The following is an 8,824-nucleotide window of genomic DNA, read 5'->3' on the forward strand; positions in this document are numbered from 1 at the left end:
TTCACTCCCAATATGGATGAATCTAAGTGATGTCCCAATTCACCTTTGGAATGAGATGGGTTTTGCAAGATTAGCTAGTGTAGTTGGTAGACCTATTATGACCAATTCTCATACAGCTTTGAAGACTAGGATGAATTTTGCGAGAATATGTGTTGAAGTCGATACTGATTGTACTTATCCAGCTGAGATTCCTTACATAATTGATAATGAAAAGTTTGTGGTGAGGGCTGAGTATCCATGAAAACCCCCATCTTGTACTCACTGTAAGAGTTTTGGTCATCCTAGTCATAAGTGTAAACTTGCACCAAAGACTAAAACCATTTATGTTCCAAAGAGAACCCCTAGTATCCTAATTGATATTGCAGATGTAGGAACAAGGGAAGAGAATGTCACAATTGAACAGGGGCATGGTATTGGGAAACAAATAGGAGTGGTTGAAATCAACAATTCTTCTACTCTAGAAAGAATAGAAAGTCCTAAAGGGGATGATGTTCTGGATTTGGCTCCTAAACCAACTGAAGGAAATTGGATAAACCCAAAGAAGAAGAAGAAATCTGGAAAAAAAATGAGACAAGGTAATGCAAGAATCTACAGTTCTTCAGAACCCTTACAACATTCTTGATTTTGAAATTCCTTTTGCTAACTTAAGTGAGGAAGAAATTTCAATTGAAAATGCTAGTGAACCAGGAGAGGTCCGTTTTGCAAGAGTAGAAAAGAAAAAATCTGATGCAGAAAATGCTATAAACTCTTCAAGAGAAGAAAGGAGCAAGGAGACTAGTTCTAAACAGATAGATGCACCTTTTAAGTTCTCTGCATTGTTAGGAGCACCTAATGGGGATACAAAAGAGGCAAAAAAGAGCATCTTCACTGAAATAACGGATAAGCACCAGAAAACTAGGAAGGAAAGGGAGCTTGAAAAATTAGGATTGAAGAATGTGCTGAGCAATGATTTGCTAGGCAGAGGACAAAGGAAATCAGCAAAGAAGAAATATTGAAGGTGCCTTTTGTCTCGCCGCAATTTGTATGGTTAGATCGTTTGTTTTATGGCTTGCTTGTTATTCTTTTTTGCTCTTTTCTTGTATGAGCTTGGATCCTAATAGGTTCTTGTCTGCTCTGTTATGATCTTTTTTTCTTTGTATGTTACTTTTTTATTTTTCAATTTATTAACTTTTATACTCAAAAAATAAAAAAAATAGTCAAATTAAAGTAGGAATCACCATTAGGTATTTGTTTATGACATAAGTTTCTCTCTACTTATATTTGTAGCTCTTTAAGCTAATGATTCTGGAACATAAAAACTTAGTTTTTTTGTTTTTGTAAATGAAAACGATATCAATATGCCATGTTTGTCAGGGCCTTCATGTGATTGTTTCTCTATGCTGAGCCGATAATCACACTCCATTTAAAATGCCTCTGAAATCAAATCTATTAATTTGTCTGATAAGAAAAACTAGAAACCGTGTCATCCTCAAATGAAAGGCAAAAGCCATTTGTTGATGAAAGATCATTAATGGATGATCTCGAATAATCAATTTCATAAATCCAATTTCATAACTAACTAGCAAAAACATACTACCGAAACTATTATTAACTCGAAACTTTGTTAACAAAAAAAAAAAAAAGAGAATTTGGACTTGGATGTCGATAGAGGAGCTAAAAAGGATATCTGGATTTCACGAAGCTTAATAGTTAATATTAGACTAGTGGCCTGTTTGACCTTAAGATAAAACTTATAAAAGAAGAAAACCATCGTTAGGTCTGTCATGATCGGCTTGGCTTGAGCCAAGTTCAAATGGGTCATCATCTTAAACTGTCCGATATAAACAGATCTACGGAAAGAAACTAACGTGAAAAGTTAAGTAAAAAAAAAAATTAAGTCAGGGATCCGCTCCCAAATACAAATCCTTATTTTTATCTTTTTAATCGGTAAAGAAGTTGATGTTGGCGAATTTCGAACACAGATCACTAGTATCATTACCCAATAATTTTAGGGAATTTTATTAAAGTATCCCAATTTTTCACATTACAAAAAAAAAAGTAGCCCTTCTTTTTGAAAATTTGTTATATTGCCTCGAAGAAAAATTCTATCCAGTTAAGCGCTAGGTGGAAGTCATCATTCTAATTAAAAGTCATATCTACCCCAGAGTTAGATCTTCTTCATGGGGAGGGTAAATGATATGACGATCCTGAATACGGTGTAACAATCCTGAACCGGACTCGACGAACCTAAAATATGTTGTAGAAGGTCAATTTTCCACAAACCAAAAACCCCAAAACACTCGGAAATAATGAGCCATTTTGGAAAATTATGTAACGAACCTGAAAGCGGTGTAACGATCCTGAACCGGACTCGCTAAAATTGAAAAATAATGTAGAAAATCAATGTGCCAATAGGTAAAGGGCAAATATGTAAAGTAAATTAGTCTTAACTAACACTGGATGGAAAAACTAACTGTGAGGGTACTTTAACATATTTCAAAATAACAGGGGCATTTTTTTTTTTGTGTTCCCCAAAGAGGGGTTCTTTATCAACATTCTCATAGTTTTACCATGGCACTACAGTAATAGCTATAAATCATTACAATTTCCAGCTAAAAACAAAATAACCTAAACTTTAAAAAAAAAAAACCTTTCCATATTCTTCTAATTTTATCAAATCTGTAAACCCAAATAAATAAATAAATCATTTTGTCCAACTATCACCGTTCCAACAAAGATAAGGAAAATCCTCATCAAACCTGTTTCTATTATTAAAATTTATTCATTGATTTACACATTAAAAACCCATTTTTAAAAATCAAAATATATGATTTCTACCCAGAATCGTTTTTTGTAGATCCATCGTGTGTCCATCGATTTCTAGGGTTTCTTTCTTCTGTGTATTTTTTAGGCATAATCGAATTACATATATTGTCTTGTGCACTGAGCCAATACAAAGTTGTATCTTATCAAGAGAACAAACCAGAGCATGCTTTGAAAATTGCAGATAAGCTTGTCTACGAGGATCTTGGGATGCTCGACAGCTTTGCAGAAAGGAGGAGACAAGAAATTATAGATCGTTGGAGCTTGAGGAGAATTTTAAATTGGTGATGAATTTTTAGCACAAGCTGTAGCTGTGCAAGTTGCTAGTGTTTGTGGTGCTTCCGATGCAGCTGTTGGTGTAGACAGTGATGTTGTTGTTGCAACAAATACTCCTAAAGCTAATACTCCTTCATAATATTTTTTTTTATTTTGATATCTAATTAAGTAAAATATAAAGACTGTTAATGGTTTGTAATAATTTTAAGACTGGTGATGGTTTTTAATTTACGTATTTTAATTATGATTTGGTTTTGTATCCCTTTGCAACCTTTGTTTGGCATTCTTTTCCCATGTGTTTCATTTCTACTAAATTTTTTAATTCTTCCGTGTATGATTGGTTAGTTTTTGTCTTGTTAATATTGTCTCTTCTTTGTCTGAAGACTCCAAAAAAGAAAAAATGCTTGTTTCTCGTATATGGCCAATGTGGAGTATTAAGTACAACCTTATATTTAGTACGAAGAAGGAAAATCATGCTATTGCGATTTCGAGCCATGATAGTTTTTAGAAACCATGCCTTATCTTCTTATTTAGTTGTCAATGTCATTGATGTTGCCACTTGGATCCCCTGTGGATAGATTTAAAAACAATACTGATGAAGCCTTTGATTGTATCTCCTTGGACAGTGGTGCAGGCTACTCAATAAGAGCATGTTTTTGTGGTGCCATTGCTTTTGAAGTTTAATCTCAATAAGAAGCAGAAATCATGGCCTTTTGGGATGTTTTGAAGAAGCAATGGAACTCCAACTTATTCGTATCATTATGGAAAGTGATGTTAAAATTTTATTGACCAATTTTGATTGGGGAATTTTATGGGAAACCAATGGACGTATGGTTTATTTAAAGACATATTCAATCTAGTCTTGTAGCATGTATATTTTCTTTCCAACTCAGAATTTGTAATGATATTGCTCATTCTCTGGGTTCTTGGGTCAAGAACCTATGTCATAAAAAGCTCTATAAGCGCAGGAGTCGCTCAAGGGGAACCTAGATAATAAAACGCCGAAGGAACCATGGTGTGAGGAAAAAATTCTTCTAATTTTTCTCACGGCGCCTCGCCTCGCCTAGCACCTAATACAACATAACCAAAAAGAATTTTTCTTCTTGTTTCTAGCTATAGACCTTATATTTTCCTTCTGCCAATTCAAGCAGACTATTATCCTTTTCTAAGCCTAATTTGCTTAATTTGAAAAAAAAATAAAATAATAAAAAAGAAATAAAACCTAAAAGGTTCAAGGATCTTTTTTGTTGATTGTACAAAGAATTTTCTTTACAGGTTCACGAACGAAAAAATTGGCGTCGTAAAAGATACCTCTCGTTTTCATCCCAGATATTAGAGTTTGGAGTCTTGGTAAGGATGGTAAGGTAGTGCAAAAGAGGCGTATAACTTTCTTATTTTCAGAAAGTTGGTATCCAAAATGCCAATCTGGACCGGAAATTCCTGTGAAGCATGTGAGCAGTGGTGTGCAACCACGTTTGTTAGAGCATTGCTCGGTCGAACTCACAAGTGTTTCTATATCAAGATTTTTGTCAAATTTAGTTGACCAAAACTATATCTTGATTTCTAGTCTACTGATAGACACATTTTTGTGTCTGATATAATCTCAATTGTATATATTGTTAGTGCTCGATTTTGTATTTATTATGGTTTTTTGTGTCTTTGTAGGTATTTTTGGAGAAATAAGCTTTTGCGGGAAAATTGGCTCGAAAAGTGGTATTTGCGTTCGTGGGAGAAAATCACTAAAGGAACCCCTTATTTGGATAAGGGGTACTCAATTACTAAGGGGCACCCACTTGTTATTTACAACCAGGACACCCCAAGTGTTAAAGGCACCCGACAGTTGGTTAAGGGGCACTCATCCTCTTTGTTTGAGATCTAAACTTTGGCGGGAAATCAAGTGCAGACACTGACAGATTTGGACTTGAGTTTTGGAGCCGTTGTAGAGAGATTCAATCGCCGAGTTGGATTTATTTAGGCCTGTTAATGCTAAACAGGTCCAGTATAAGCCATTACTTCGACTAAATTTGGATAGATATCGGTTGGAAGCAAAACAGGGAAGTAAAGTTACTCGGGTTGTTCGAGTTATTTTTGGGAAGATTTTGTTGGAGAATTTCGAGAGATTTAGATGGAGTTTTTGTCGCAGTTCGATGGGGAATATCATGTTAGGTTAAAACAGCATAAGTACTTGTCTCGGAATCGAAAAAAGAAAGGAAGAAACGTCACTTGGAAGAAAACAGAGGTGGAGAATATCACGGGTTATTCGGCGTATCTTAGGAAGTTATCTGGTGGATTTGGAGAATATCTTCCCTTGGAGATTTAATTCTATCATTAAAAGAGTCGATACCAACTCAGTTGACGTAGAAAAAAAAGAATAAAAAGGGAAGAAATACCGTGACCTGCGGGAGAAGAAAAGAAGTTTTCTCCGAGTTTTATTCGGCTTGTGGTGGATATAAAAGGTGTAGGAAGTCATAACAGGGAGAAAAGAGGAGTTTGGGGCCTTTACATAGTTTAGAGGAGGCTCTGGTACGAAGAAATCACGCTGCAGAGAAAGTTGCAGCAGCAGGAGGAAGAAGACGAAGCTGAAGAACATTGGACGACCCAAGTCAGTCGCAGAAAAGTGTGGTTTATCCACGACACACATAGTATCATTCCCAGCAGTCTTATATCTTCTGTATCGTTAGTAACAGTCGATCTGACACGCATATAAACGTTGCAATTGATCTGTTTTGGTGATTTTCCTTGTACTTCCATCTTTAAACACTCTTTGATCCATGTTTCTATATTTTCAGAGTTTGTACGACATCATGAGCTAAACCCCAACACTGGGATGACGGAGGAAGCCATATTTCACACGTGTGGTAATTATATTTAATTCTTTCATGACTTTTTGCATGGATTATTAATTGTTTTATGGTTTTTATTGAACGGTTGTGATTTCAATTGATGGGTTATACTTAGGTTAAGTCTTTTGATATCCCATGCTTTAGATTTATAGTCGTTGCTTTTCAAAAATCTACCTTGGCAAAGAAACAGAGTCAATATTCTATTTGAGCTATAATTGTATAGAATAACTATATGAATCGCACGAATGGATTTACTGGTGGAATCCTGAGTCCCAGTCTCTCGTAACATTAAGTGAAACCAAAATTAAGTCTGAAATCAAATATGTACAAGTCTTTGAACGAACTTCTACTTATCACTTTAAAAACTACATCATCTACAAAGTAACGGATTATGATAGAAGCGCAGTTGGGAATCAGACATCAATGCGTTCATCATTGTGTTTTACCATTTGAAGACGAAGATCAACCGAAGATTTTGGAGAACTTCTTCAACAAAAGGTAAGTGAAGACTGAGCCACATGTTTCTCAAGTTATACTCATATTTTTATCTATGCATATGACTAGTTAGACTATCGTAAGCATATCAAGAATTTAGAGGTAAGTTTATCTTGGTAATAACATTCTCGATATATAATGACTAAGCTTAATGGACATTTGTTCATACTTGATGAGTTTCGATTAAAAACAATTTATTGTTCATAATCAAAATCGTGATTCAAGATTATCTTTCTAATATATCATAGAACAGTGATATGTGTCATTGATGTTATTTAGAAATATTTCGAATTGATTTAGAGAGAAATATAGAACTACTGTAATTTTTGATACAAGACAATATGTATAACAATTTCACAAACTGGGAGAACTATTATATGTCCGGAGCCACACTACATGTACCCAGTACATATACCAGCATGGCTATAGTTCGACAATGACTTAGTCGTACACATACCCGGTATCCATACCATAAAAAGTCTGTGAACTAGTGAACCTGGAATGGTCGCATGCCTACTATAGATACCACAAAAAAACTGTTGGTTTTGAAGGCGGTGTGGTATCCATACCCACTACAGAAAGCGGAAAAGTTCTGTAAGTTCCGGAACTTATTTTTGTCTTAAGGGTACATACACCCGGTACACATACCATGACGAAAATAATCACGAACAAGGTTGAAGTACACGTACTTACCCTATCGAATATTTTGAGGTGCACATAAAATTATTTCTACGAGATAATTAGCATTTGAAAAATTCTCTAAAAACACTATAGAAATATTTGATTACATGATTGTGACACAAGATTAAAGTCTTAAGTGTTATATGAAAATGATTAAGATTATTATTCAGTTAGCTAGTTTCGGATAACCATTCATGAATGTTGTCTTTGTACACGGTTCAGTTACGGTTCATCCTAACCAGAGTGTATATATTATTATGTTAATGTAATTTCAAAGATTCATCTAACGTTGGATATTGTCTGCTTGGTTCCAAAGCTATCTTAGATTAAACCTAAATGGCCTATTCTTTGAAAGTCTATATAAAGGAGAACCTCTGCAAATGAAATTTTGAATCGTGTGTCCTAGTTGCAAACTAGTGTCATCCTCTCCCTTAAACCCTTCTAGGGTTTAACAACTAAAACGACTTCACCTAGGGGTTTGTGAAGCCAAGTCCAACTATGTTTGATAGTTTGGGCATCCTGATATTGTTTTATATTGGTGAGCTTGCTCCATCATTCAAGATAAATAGTATTCCAAAATTTATCCTCGTCTTAGACTTTGTGATTCCACAAGTTTAATACTTGTGAGGTGAATCATAATATAGTATGCTCTTCGGGAGTTATAAGACCGAATTTTGAGGTTTGCTAGACTTTTTCTATCGCAATTGATTTCTGGTATTATCTTGATCTCTGATAAAAAAATGAACTGACAAGTATAGGCTTATCTGTGGGAGGAAGATTGGTTTAAAGTCTTCAATTGAGTTGAATCAACTCTTAGGATGTAAAAGACGTCAGCTAAGGGAATGAATTGCGCGGAGTCCTACTGGGATTCAAGAGGCGTAAGGAGCGTTATTGCAACTGAGTTGTTGGGACGGTTTAATTCAGTACCAACGATATTCCAGTCCAAAATATTGATAGAAGGCTAGAGTTTGTAGAGGCTTAATACAATTTGGTGTTCAATATGGACTAGGTCTCGAGGTTTTTATGCATTCCTCATTAACAAAATCTTGTGTGTGTTATTTACTTTACTTCCGCATTATAATTTTTTATTATAATTAAGCAAATAATATTATGGTTCAATCACTTGATATTGATCCTATAGTAAATCAGTTTCGGGTCATAACTATTATCAAGTGAATATCAAGTTGTCGTATTGTCTCGAATTTGTCCATAGACGATCACACTTGGTATCAAACTTATAAGTTGATATTAAAAGATTGTGGTGTATTTAGGTGTCGTCGTCTTTTCAGAATGAAAATATATAACACAGAAAGTTTACAACATTGTATAAATGTTACAGACAGACTGTTATAGAGAAAAAAAAGATGATTAACGATTGGTAAATATAGATAGTCAGTTGCTGAAACTCTGCTGCTGCAGATTTCTCTGAAGCTTTTTTTTTATCGACCCCAATCATTTTATACCTCTTCTATGAGTCGAACCACTTATATTTATACATCACATGTTCTAAAAATCGGAAAATATCTTCTATTTTTCATAAGTCACGGGATTTATTTCTTCTCATTTTTTATCTCATGCTGCTTCCCTGATATATTCAAAACTTTTCTAAACTCGATGGAAACTAAATATAAAAGAATATATCTTGTTTTTATCCACGTATCTTCCATATATAACACCAACAGAAAACCCGATAATAAATTTCTTCATTTTTAATCCAAAACCCGATT

This window comes from Papaver somniferum, unplaced genomic scaffold (genome assembly GCF_003573695.1).
Source record: "Papaver somniferum cultivar HN1 unplaced genomic scaffold, ASM357369v1 unplaced-scaffold_10, whole genome shotgun sequence".
Taxonomy (NCBI): domain Eukaryota; kingdom Viridiplantae; phylum Streptophyta; class Magnoliopsida; order Ranunculales; family Papaveraceae; genus Papaver; species Papaver somniferum.